General features: G+C 40.6%; 1 protein-coding gene across 3 annotated transcripts in view; it reads right to left on the reverse strand.

The window, feature by feature from the left end:
- The window catches only part of DNAJC13 (DnaJ heat shock protein family (Hsp40) member C13), a 152,232-nt gene extending 139,732 nt beyond the window's left edge, over nt 1-12,500 (reverse strand). The window contains exon 1 of one of the 3 annotated variants that reach the window (XM_055569685.1): nt 11,970-12,500. The gene's annotated coding sequence lies outside the window, so the exon portion shown is untranslated. Of the gene's footprint in view, nt 1-11,585; nt 11,877-11,969 lie in introns of those variants that run through there. The other 2 variants (XM_055569684.1, XM_055569687.1) reach the window with 2 other exon arrangements.
- Between the last annotated feature and the right edge of the window lie 268 nt (nt 12,501-12,768).

Consider the following 12,768-nt stretch of genomic DNA (forward strand, 5'->3'; position numbering starts at 1 on the left):
GAGTCAGTGATGCCATCCAACCATCTCATCCTCTGTCGTCCCCTTCTTCTCCTACCCTCAATCTTTCCCAGCATCAGGGTCTTTTCAAATGAGTCAGTTTGTCTCCTTAGGTATGTTTATTCCTAGATATTTAATTCTTTTTGTTGCAGTGGTGAATGGGATTGATTATTAACTTCTCTTTCTGATTTTTCATTGTTAGTATATAGAAATACAAATGATTTCTGTGTATTGATTTTGTACCCTGTGACTTTGCTAAATTCACTGATTAGCTCTTAGTAATTTTCTGATACTATCTCTAGGGTTTTCTATGTACAGTATCATGTCATGTGCAAACAGTGAAAACTTTGTTTCTTCTTTTCCAATCTAGATTCCTTTTATTTCTTTTTCTTCTCTGATTGCTACAGCTAGGACTTTCAGAACTATGGTTAATAATAGTGGTGAAAGTGGACACCCTTGTCTTGTTCCTGATCTTAGGGGGAATGCTTTCAGTTTTTCACCACTGAGAATAATGTTTGCTGTAGGCTTATAGGCTTATCATATATGGCCTTTATTATGTTGCATTAGGTTCCTTCTATGACCATTTTCTGAAAAGTTTTAACCATAAATGGGTGCTGAATTTTTTCAAAGACTTTTTGTACATCGGCTGATATTATCATATGGTTTTTATCTTTCAATTTTTTAATATGGTGTATCACAATGATTGATTTGCATATATTTGCATATATTGAAGAATCCTTGCATCCCTGGAATAAACCCAACTCGATCATAGTGTATGAGCTTTTTGATGTGTTGCTGAATTCTGTGAAACCAACCTAACAGTTTTAAATTTATGTTTGATGTCTTTAAGTTACAGCTTATGAAACCTTTGGAAAAAAGAATTTTACTCCGTAAAAATAATCCCCATTCAATTATCTCCTCTGTATATTTCTTAAATAAGCTCTAAAAGTGGTCCTTGAACTGTTGTTTGTCAACAAAAACTCATAAGCAACCATAATTCCCACTAATAGTGATGAAAACTCTGCAGAATTTCTAGTCTCAGGTGTAGGAGCATAACAGTTATTTATAGGCACATTCTATAAATAACAGCAAACTGTCCCGCTAAGAAAATATAAAAATTGTTAGACGAGATCTTGGTAGCAGCTGTATCATCAGCATTTGCTATTCTGCCAGTTGTTGAAGTGCTATTCAAAATTAGCAAGAGTTTATGTGTTCAAACTAATTACTGCTTAAATTTCATCTCCATTCCTGCAGGACAGTCCCACTTCAAATTCTCAAAGATCTTTTTGATAAAAACTCAAGTATATAAGCCCTTTGTAACTAAATCACCTGGAAAAGATTTCTAATTTTTACAAGTTGGCTTCACTTGTTCTCATTCTATATCCTAATAATACACCAGTAACAGAGCTTTTCTACAACTTTTCACTTTGTCTTTTAAAAGTCCTGCATGAAGGATTAAAAAGTCAAATTCAAGGCAATAGGCATTCTGGCTAGATCCGCCTTTTTCAATGAGTCCCTTGCTTCATCCTTTCAAATAACACTTAAGGTTTTCACAGTCTTATTACTGGCAGTAAAACTGACAATCCATTTAAAATCATTTACAGATAAAATAAGAACACTCTTTTGGACAATATGGTTTTGACACAAAAGTGCAGGATTTGAGAGTCACTGAGAGACACCCGCATCAAAATGACACTAAGAACAAAAAGTAGTATGAAGGGACTCAGCATCACAAACACTTAAGCGTACTGTTGCTATTTAGTCCCAAATCCTATCTGACTCTTTTGTGACCCCATCCATATATAGCCTGCCAGGTTCCTCCGTCCATAGGATTTCTGAAGCAAGTATACTGGAATGGGTTGCCATCTCCTCCTCTAGGGGATCTTTCTAACCCAGGGACTGAACCTGTGTCTCCTGCACTGCAGATGAATTCTTTACCCTTGAGCCCTTCGAGCAGATTACAGTCAGGCAGTCAGGGTATAAGCAAAGAATTTGCACACACAGCAAAATTAAGCCTAAGTGCATGGCTTGTGTTAAGTAAAAACTCACACAGAGCCCTTACTTAGCCAGGATGAATGAGTATACTCAGAAAAATAATACACTAATGAATGAAGGAAGGAAATGGTTTTAATCAAGGCTATTTGCCTTCTAAGCACACACTCTGCATGACCAACTGGAAAGGATTTTTACACAAATATGAAAACTTCTAAAGAGCAGACAAGATACTAACTTTCCACCTTGAATTTGTAAAATGAAAGAATAAACTTTTTCATCATTTTGCTCTCACTCTCAAGTAATGAATTAAAAATATGAGTTTGTCTTGAAATGCCTCAAAAAAATATGGGTGTCTAATGTAAATTTCTTTCAACTTGGCTGTTGGTGAAAACTTTTATGTTGGGGGAAAACTACTTTTGCCTTTATTTTCTGACCAAACTCTCCTGCAACAGAACACTGTTTTTCTGCTACACTGTACACTTGAAAATATGGTAGATATTCACATGATAGAAACTAATTTGCGAACTTAGGATTTCCTCATACATCTACGTCCTACTGAAAATGCAGAAGGAAGGAAAACCATTGCTAAGGCAAAGGCTGACACAAGTAATAACCAAAGAGAGAATCCCTTATTACTGGCTTCTTAAAGAGCCTAGTTTTATTTGTAACTGGATTCAAAACCTAAGTGAATTATATCTCTAGGTTAGGTCAATTTCAAATAAAAGGTAAAAAAATATATATATAAATGGTTAACAGAACATTAATTTTTACCCATATTAAAAAGCTACCACTAGACTTAGAATGTGCTGTGTCTGAGAGAAAATTGATATGAACTTTAACCCTGTTTTTAAATTTTTAATCTTTATGTTTTAATATATAACTCAAGGGTAGACAGAAGTATTTTTCAACAAATCAGTAATGTGAATGACATCTACCATACAGGGACCTTTAAACAGCTATAAAACAGATCACTAAGTAAGGTTTTAGTACACTCTATCTTAGTTTTCTTTACTTGCTGAAGAACTTCAGAGATAAATATTGTAAGAAAGCCAGTTCAAAGCCAAAATGAACTTTCAAATACTTCTACCATCATAGGGTAGGGCAAACTAATCTAAAACCCCCTGATTCTCTTTATAAAATCCATTCCTCTCTAATTAGAAACTGAATATATATTCATGAAATAAAAGGGCAAGAGAAATTCAAAAGCAACCCATAAATCTGAAGAAACACTTAACGTGATCTCAACGGTGGGAGAAGCAAGCATATATACCATAGCAGTTAATTTTGCTGGCCTTTCCTAGTCAATGTAAATTAAATACTGAAAAGATACCTATCTTTTCATATTTTAGATTACATCTGAAGGGATAATTCTTATTTTTAACAAATAGATCTCTATTTGTTATAAAATAATAATAATGTTTTTGCCAGGAAAGATACATGGTTATGACTCTTCCCTTTCCAAAATTTAAAAATGCCTTGAAATATTCACCTCAGGGGGAAAAAAAAAAAAAACCACCTAAGAAATGTGTTCACTTAAACAATTCTGTGAAATCAGCGGTAGGGATCATTTACGTATTTCTAGTTTGCACACATTCTTAAAGCTTTCTAGAAGACACAAATTTCTATTTCATTTTATCTTTGAATCTAACTTGGCTTATGCAAGACCAAAATATACTAATTCAATAAACTGTTCTTCACCTCACAAACAGGCCCTAAATAATCTTGCTCTCACAGCCCCTAATGGTAAAAAAGATTTTCAACTGCCATATTTTAACTTGTTTTTCTTAACATTAAACACATAATGGGGGAATAAACTTCCTAGGCATATAACAAATATAACTTGAAGACAGTAAGCATCAGATCAGATCAGTTCAGATCAGTCGCTCAGTCGTATCCGACTCTTTGTGACTCCATGAATCGCAGCACGCCAAGCCTCCCTGTCCATCACCAGCTCCCGGAGTTCACTGAGACTCACGTCCATCGAGTCAATGATGCCATCCAGCCATCTCATCCTCTGTCGTCCCCTTCTCCTCCTGCCCCCAATCCCTCCCAGCATCAGAGTCTTTTCCAATGAGTCAACTCTTCGCATGAGGTGGCCAAAGTACTGGAGTTTCAGCTTCAGCATCATTCCTTCCAAAGAAATCCCAGGGCTGATCTCCCTCAGAATGGACTGCTTGGATCTCCTTACAGTCCAGGGGACTCTCAAGAGTCTTCTCCAACACCACAGTTCAAAAGCATCAATTCTTTGGCGCTCAGCCTTCTTCACAGTCCAACTCTCACATCCATACATGACCACAGGAAAAACCATAGCCTTGACTAGACGAACCTTTGTTGGCAAAGTAATGTCTCTGCTTTTGAATATGCTACCTAGGTTGGTCATAACTTTCCTTCCAAGGAGTAAGCGTCTTTTAATTTCATGGCTGCAGTCACCATCTATAGTGATTTTGGAGCCCAAAAAATAAAGTCTTAAGCATCTTAATACCCAAATCCTGTTCTCTTAATACTAGTATAAGACTAGAGTTTAAGTGGCTACAATTTCCTTTTCTTTGACCCAATACAAAACAGCAACATGTAAACTTCTGGTTTGTCTCTTTCCAAAAGACCCCTATTATTCCTAACTCTGTCATAGAGTTTCACAGTTTACAGAACACTCCCAAATCTATCAAGTAAGTAAAAAAAAAAAAAAAAAAAAGAAAAGAAAATTCTACTTTTAAAATTAAACCCAGTAGGTGTAAGTTTCGGGAGGAAAATGGCTAATCTACTCTAAGATTTGATGAACATCCAAAATATATTCTGTATAAGTTTGAGGGAGCAAGAAACCCCACAGTACTAGTCTAAGAATTGAAGCTTAAATATAATTAGTATACAATTTACTGGAGCTTTCCAGGTGGTGCAGCGGTAAAAGAATCCACCTGCCAATGCAGGAATCACAAGTGACACGGGTTCCATCCCTGGGTCAGGAAGATCCCCTGGAGCAAGAGATAGCAACCCACTCCAATACTCTTGCCTAGAAAGTACCATGGACAGAGGAGCCTGGTGGGTTACAGCCCAAGAGATCGCAAAGAACACAACTGAGCATACACACACACATAAAATTTATTACACACTAGAGAAAGTCCCTCGGAGAAGTTAATGGCAACACACTCCAGTACTTTTGCCTGGAAAATCCCATGGACGGAGGAGCCTGGTGGGCTGCAGTCCATGGGGTCGCTAAGAGTCAGACACGACTGAGAGACTTCACTTTCACTTTTCACTTTCATGCACTGGAGAAGGAAATGGCAACCCACTCCAGTGTTCTTGCGCGGAGAATCCCAGGGATGGGGGAGCCTGGTGGGCTTCTGTCTATGGGGTCGCACAGAGTCAGACACGACTGAAGTGACTTAGCAGCAGAGAAAGTCCCTACATTCATACCTTATCAATCCTTCCATGATGTTTTCACAGTTATTACTTGAAAAAATCAGAACATCAAAATAATTTAGATTGCTTTAGGGGTTTTGGTGTCAATCTGGTCATTAAAAGCTCCAGTTCTTATTAATTGCATTAAAGATATTACCAAATGGCATGTGCTAAATCTGTGAACACTGCTTAACCAGTGTGGCCTACTTCTATCAGATCAGTCGCTCAGTCGTATCCGACTCTTTGCGACCCCACGAGTCGCAGCACGCCAGGCCTCCCTGTCCATCACCAACTCCCGGAGTTCATTGAGACTCACGTCCATCGAGTCAGTGATGCCATCCAGCCATCTCATCCTCTGTCGTCCCCTTCTCCTCCTGCCCCCAATCCCTCCCAGCATCAGAGTCTTTTCCAATGAGTCAACTCTTCACATGAGGTGGCCAAAGTACTGGAGTTTCAGCTTTAGCATCATTTCTTCCTAGGAAATCCCAGGGCTGATCTCCTTCAGAATGGACTGCTTGGATCTCCTTGCAGTCCAAGGGACTCTCAAGAGTCTTCTCCAACACCACAGTTCAAAAGCATCAATTCTTCGGCGCTCAGCCTTCTTCCCAGTCCAACTCTCACATCCATACATGACCACTGGAAAAACCATAGCCTTGACTAGACGAACCTTTGTTGGCAAAGTAATGTCTCTGCTTTTGAATATACTATCTAGGTTGGTCATAACTTTCCTTCCAAGGAGTAAGCGTCTTTTAATTTCATGGCTGCAGTCACCATCTGCAGTGATTTTGGAGCCCCCCAAAATAAAGTCTGACACTGTTTCCACTGTTTCCCCATCTATTTCCCATGAAGTGATGGGACCGGAATGCCATGATCTCCGTTTTCTGAATGTTGAGGTTTAAGCCAACTTTTTCACTCTCCACTTTCACCAAGTGGCTTTTGAGTTCCTCTTCACAAACTTAAATTCTGAAACTTTAAAAACCCCACTGAGGTCACTTTTCCTTTTAAGTAGTCCATAAAAGTACAAGTAAAACTCAACTATGTAGGCTGCTAAATAAAGTTAAGAGCATGTGAAAAGTACTAGGAAATTATATGTTTAGCTTTATTGAATGAATCATACTTAAATACAACTTTGCATAGGTAACTGTCTCAAGTTTGCAACAATGTCACAACTATATTGGCTTAAGTTACTTGCTACAAAGATATCCCCCAACTCACTGATTCTTAAAGGAGTTTCCAGAACTAAGACTCAAAGCATAAGGTAAGAGATGTTACTGACTGGCATGTGCTAAGCATCTGTGAACACAGCTGAAGCAGGAAAAGATGTTGAAAAGAATGTTTAATTCAATGTATTGAATTAAAGTAATGGTTACAAGAGTGGAAGTTGGGGTGGGGCTGCTGCCCCTTGAGACACTATGATTAGAAACACTTCTAGGATTTAGGGGATGGAGCTACATACCCCTCAACAAGCAAGACAGTCCCACAGACTGAGAACTGTCCTAAAGTTACTTTCAAATATCTAAGTGGTCATTCACATAGATAAAAGCCTATTTACAGCTAATCCCAGAATTTAGTTTTATATTACAATGCTATGCTAAGTCACTTCAGTCGTGTCCGACTCTGTGAGACCCCATAGATGGCAGCCCACCAGGCTCCCCCATCCCTGGGATTCTCCAGGCAAGAACACTGAAGTGGGCTGCCATTTCCTTCTGCAATGCATGAAAGTGAAAAGTGAAAGTGAAGTCGCTCGGTTGTGTCTGACTCTTAGCAAACCATGGATTGCAGCGTAATAGGCTCCTCCGTCCATGGGATTTTCCAAGCAAGAGTACTGGAGTGGGGTGCCACTGCCTTCCCCGTTATATTACAATACAAATCATGAAATATGTTTTGCCATTTAATATACACATAATTTTCCTGGAATGCATACATCATAAAAACTATGAGAAGTCTGAATTCTCATGGCTTTTCAGAGTATCTGTATTATGTCTGCATTTTTGATGGGTATTTTTTACTGTTTTTTTCAGTATTTTAAAGCTGTCACTTAGCTGTCCTCTGGCTTGCATGGCTTCTCTGCTATAACTCTTATCTGTGTTTCTTTGTATAGAATGTTTCTCTTTTCTTTGGTTACTTCAACAGGAGAAGGACATTTGAATTTGATGCCTTATGCAGGTTTTTTAAGTGGCAGGTGTTTATCCTGCTTGATGTTCTTTAAGTTTCTTGCACCTCCAGGTTGATGTCTGGCATTAATTTCAGATAATTCTTGATTATTTCCTCAAATATTTCAACATTTCTTCTGTCCTCTTCCAGGATTCCAATTATGCATGTATTTAAATGTGTTAGATAGAATCCCCAAGCTCTTGTTCTTTTTTTCAACTCTTTGTGTTTCACTTGGATAATTTCTGATATCTACCAATTCATTGATTCTTTCTTTTGTTGTGTCGGATCAACCAATGAGCCCAAAGGCATCCTGCAATTTGTTACTATGTAGTGAAACTTCTGACATTTCCTTTTGATTCTTTCTTACAGTTTCTATCTTTCAGCTGAAACTACCCACCTGATTTTGTATGCTGTCCACTTTTTGTTCATACCTTTAACATCAATTATAGTGACTATAGTGAAGTCACTCAGTCGTGTCCAACTCTTTGCGACCCTATGGACTGTAGCCTACCAGGCTCCTCAGTCCATGGAATTTTCCAGGCAAGAGTACTGGAGTGGGTCGCCATTTCCTTCTCCAGGGGATCTTCCCAACCCAGGGATCAAACCGGGGTCTCCGGCACTACAGGCAGATGCTTTACCGTCTGAGCCACCAAAGAAGCCCCTAAAATCAATTACAGTCATTTTAAATTCCCTTATCAGATAGAAGCACCTGTGTTAGCCAAAGAGTAATCCTGGTGATTGCTCTTTCTCTTGGGAATGTTTGTCTTTGTCTTTTGTATGTCTTGTAATTTTTTGCTGAAAGTGGGACATGTAATAGGACAGCAGAGATAGAGGTAAGTAATTTTTGTGAAGGAAATGGGTACATCTTTTCTTTGCTGAGTCTTTAGTGCAGGATGTTAGGAGTTGGGCTGAGTTTATGATTCGCTGTTGCTATGGTTATCCCTGGAGAAGGGAATGGCAACCCACTCCAGTATTCTTGTCTTGGAGAATTCCATGGACAGAGGAACCTGTTCCATACTCTTTGGTTCATGAGGCTGCAAAGAGTCAGACATGACTGAGCAACTAATACTTTCACTTTTGTGGTTTTATCCCCACTGTATTACAGGCTTCAAACATCTACAGAACAGCTTCTGTCTAGGTTGGGAATGCTTTATTAAAGCAATGTCTATTTGATTCTTTGCCCTGTGCCTCTTTGCATAATCTTATTCCTCATCTTGTACTATTTTGCAGTTGCTTGTTATTCACAGTTTCTTAACTTAGTGGCAGGGAGGTGGGGCTATAGTCTCTGTTGTCCTGATTAAGGTTTAGTCCTAGACATACATTGTGTCTCTGGATCTCAGAGGTGTAATTTTCCTGTTTCCCCAGCCTGGAATTTTGGGCTTGGTGCCCCTCCCTCAAAAATATGCTCTCCCCAGTTTCTATCTTCCCTCAGCTCACCAACAGGGCCTGCTGACAGAGATGCCATTCTCTCTAAAGATTAAGGTTTTTATTCTATAGGAGAGAGAGAGAGAGAATCAGGAGTTTTTCGCACCTCCTGAAAACTCAGCTGCTCTTCTCTGGGTCAGCACCACAACAGACACTCCCCAGATCTCATTCCAATCTTTCCTAGGAATACCCAGTGAACAATGTAGATAAAGAAGTGAGCTCAGCCTTCATCAACTTGTCGGCTATTCAAGCTGAATGCTCTTTATCAGTGTCCAGCTGTGTCTACTGAAGGTGAACGTGAGTTCATACGTACTCTTTCTCTCCTTAAATTTCCGGCCACTGGTTTGCTCTGTGGCCTCAGCAACTTAATAGGTTCAAAAAAAATAAATAAATAAAAAATCATGAATTTGAAGTTAGTCCAATTCTTTTTTGATCCTACAGTGGAACCAAAGGCTCTTTTTGTCCCAGGGCCAAAGCCAGAGGTGGTTATACTAATTTATAAACTATTTCAGGGTAGTAAAGGAGCTGTTACAAATTATTTGAAATAAAAAGGAGGTCTTTACTGGGTTTGATAAAGTTGAGAAACACTGACTTAAAGGATCTTTTTGAAAACAACTCCCATCTAACCACTAATAAGCATTACGGTAAACATTTAGGCCTAAAACTATTAGTAGCAACAAAATTTTTGATAGTTTATCTGCTTAGATGTGCCTCTATTTTACTAATTTTAAGTAATCAGTCAGAGAAAAATGGGAAAGGTATGTGCAATGGAAACCTCAAATTCAAATAGAAGTAGTTTAGGAATATAGCCAAATTAGTTAAAACAGAGTTTTAAATTTCAACTATAATTTAGTATCTACCTCCCTTCTACAAATTCAATAACAAAGCCAGTATTGTTTCCTTCCACCTAAGTAACCAGCTTCTATTTATTTGTGGATAAAGTTAATTCTTAAAAATAACTCATCCTTTCCATAATTGCATAACTTTTCCCCTTATAACGTTCATATATTTTACTATTTACTACTGCCAGTTTAGAAAAAAGAGGAATATCCATTACCTCCCAGTGGAATACAAATTGTGGTATTTTTCCATGAACTAGACTACAGAATGTAAAATTCCTATCTCTTAATAACCCTCTGACTCTACTTTTCCTCCATTAATATGTGCCACTTCCTGTTTTCAAACAACGAGTATAATGTAAGATTTTTAAACGAGGATGGGCTTATATTCCATTGTGATATTAACCCCACAAGCCAAGTTTAAGATACAGCTGCTTAAACTGTTTCACATTACATTTAAAATGTTAACATGATCTTACATTATATGCTAGTCAAACAATAAAGTACTTCTAAAGAACAGTGAAATCAAGTCTTTTGGGGACACTCAATTATTGACGAGTTTTTTAAACCTCTTTTTTTTTTTAAAGGCAAGTCCTGTTCCATTTCCCCATAAACTCACAGAGTACTGGTAATATACCTAACAACTGTAATTTCCTTAGGCTCTCTAGACTACTTTCAAACCTAGAAATCTGTCAGATCCATCAACCAAGAAGAAAACACAGTAAGACGATCTTTGGGACAGGTCCTAAAAAAATATTCTGAAATTTAACTTTTCACCCAAGACTCTACACTCCAAGACGCTCCAAATAACTCTACAGTATAACCTCCTTCACAATGGGCAACAGCATCAGGTAGAAGCCCAAGGGGAATCAGAGTCGGATCAAAGGGAAAAGCAGAGACAGGAACCGAGAAATCTCTTACTTCGGGAAACCACTGCCACATTTGGGGAAGACTTATAATTTTCTCCCCTAAGCAATCTGTAAAGGAAAGTCTCACAAGAGAGGTTACCTTAACACCCTACACGATTTAGGGGAGGACACTTTTTAAGTGTACAGGCAAATCCGCGTTTGACTCTAAGACGTCTAAGTCCCACTTCACCCATCTAAAGGCCGCATTCAGAGACAAAATCACAGCAGCGGAGAAAAGGCCCCTATGAATAAGCTCTCTTGGAAAAAGGAAACGCTGAGGGGAGAAAAGGAGAAAACTTAATTTTGGAAAAGGGAGGGGCTGGAGAAGAAACGACGCGGGTGCTCCCCATTTCCTAACAAAACGAAACAAAGCTACGCAAATAAAGTTAAAAGTCTATGCAATACTTGGCAGGAAGGAGGGTCACTGACCCACGGAAACAAGAGTTTCAGGCATCTAGCAGGAAGAGCGCTCAGACTAGCAGGATGAAAGGGAATCCGGAGGGCGGAGCCCAAAGGGCTGCAAACCCAGAGGAATAAGGGCTGAGCGGGGTAAGGATGTGCAGAGTGCAGTGGGGGGACCGTGGTGGGAAGAAACCCAGAAAACGAGGCGAAAAGAAGGGTGGGACTGAACATGGCAGGGCTCTGGGCGACTGTCACTCAGAACCGCAGGGGGGCAGGCAGGGTGGGGGTGGCGGGGTCCGACTACAGGAACCTGACCAGCAGCCTGGGGGGAGGGTAATCTGATTTCCTGAACTGCTGGAGGTTGCGGACCTCCACCACCCTTCCTTTTCCCTGCCCTTGGCGGCCCAAGTCCTCGCAGCGTGGCGAGGGGATAAAGCAAAGCTCGAGTCCGGTGCCCGTGGTGACTTACCTTCGCGGGAGGCTGGAGAGGCTCCAGCCCGAGCTCCTCCTGCCGCCGGCTCAGCGTCCAGAGTGGGATGAGGCGTCCTCCGGCCTCCTCCCCTACACCACTTCCCCTTTCCCCGCCGAGGCCCCCGTAGCTCCACTGCCGCGGGTTCCTGGTGCCGCGGCGGCGCTGCCTCCCCGCCCCCTCCACCTCCTCCCTCTGCCTCTCAGAGGCTCACTCTGGAGGCCGCCATCTTCGCTCAGGCTGTGAGGACCGCGCTCCAGTACGCCTGCGTCGCCCCTGCCCAGAGTGTCACGAGACCCAGTCAGCTGATTTCAGTTCTTCCGCCTCCTGCTCCACCCTCTCGTATGCATTTCTCCGCCCTCCCCGTCGTATTCGCCTGCTTGCCTTGAGATTCCGCGTTCTGCTGGCTAGCTGGCAGACACGCCTTCCTCCCCAAACGCAGTTGAGACATGCGCAGAATCTCCAGGAAGATGGTGGGAGGAAGACTCCACGCCCCGCGCGAAGGGAATCTGTATCTCAGCCTGTGGCTTTGAGTCCTGCTCGTGGTCGTTGTGCGAGACAGGTTATGCACTCTTAATTGTTTTAAAGCATTTAAAACAATTGTTGTTTTAAAGCATTTACCCAGTCTTGACTTGAAATGCCGTGGAGTATCCGCGGGAAGATCTATACCCCATTTGCTGGATTGAGAGCCAGCAGTTTCACTAGCTACTGAGACTCGCAGAAGACAGCTGAAAAGGGTTTAAATATGGGTTGGTTTGGGAAGTCACCGAGACCAAAGCTTCGGAAGTACAGACGGCCTTTTGCTGCTGGGAGTGCCAGAAAAATAATACTCATAGATCCCATTTATTGCTAATCACGTGCAAGGGGTTTGCTTAGTTAATCCTCAACACTGTGGAGTAGGAATTACCCTTGTTTTGCAGATAAACTGAGGCCCCTCTACACAGTAGGGGACTCAAGGAATCTGACTCCAAAGTTTGTGCCTTTTCTATTATCTCCCTAATGTATGTGGAAGCTGGGAGAGAGGAATAGGGTTAAAGATAAGACAGTAATGTGTGTTACCTGCGGGTAAGGGTTTGATTAAATTCACTCTACACTCCCAGATTTGAGATCTAGAGACCGCAGTTCAAAAACAACTTGAAGTTTGTTTAGTTATTTTTCTTCCAACACTGCAAGTTTTAGAACT

This window comes from Bubalus kerabau, chromosome 2 (assembly GCF_029407905.1).
Source record: "Bubalus kerabau isolate K-KA32 ecotype Philippines breed swamp buffalo chromosome 2, PCC_UOA_SB_1v2, whole genome shotgun sequence".
Taxonomy (NCBI): domain Eukaryota; kingdom Metazoa; phylum Chordata; class Mammalia; order Artiodactyla; family Bovidae; genus Bubalus; species Bubalus kerabau.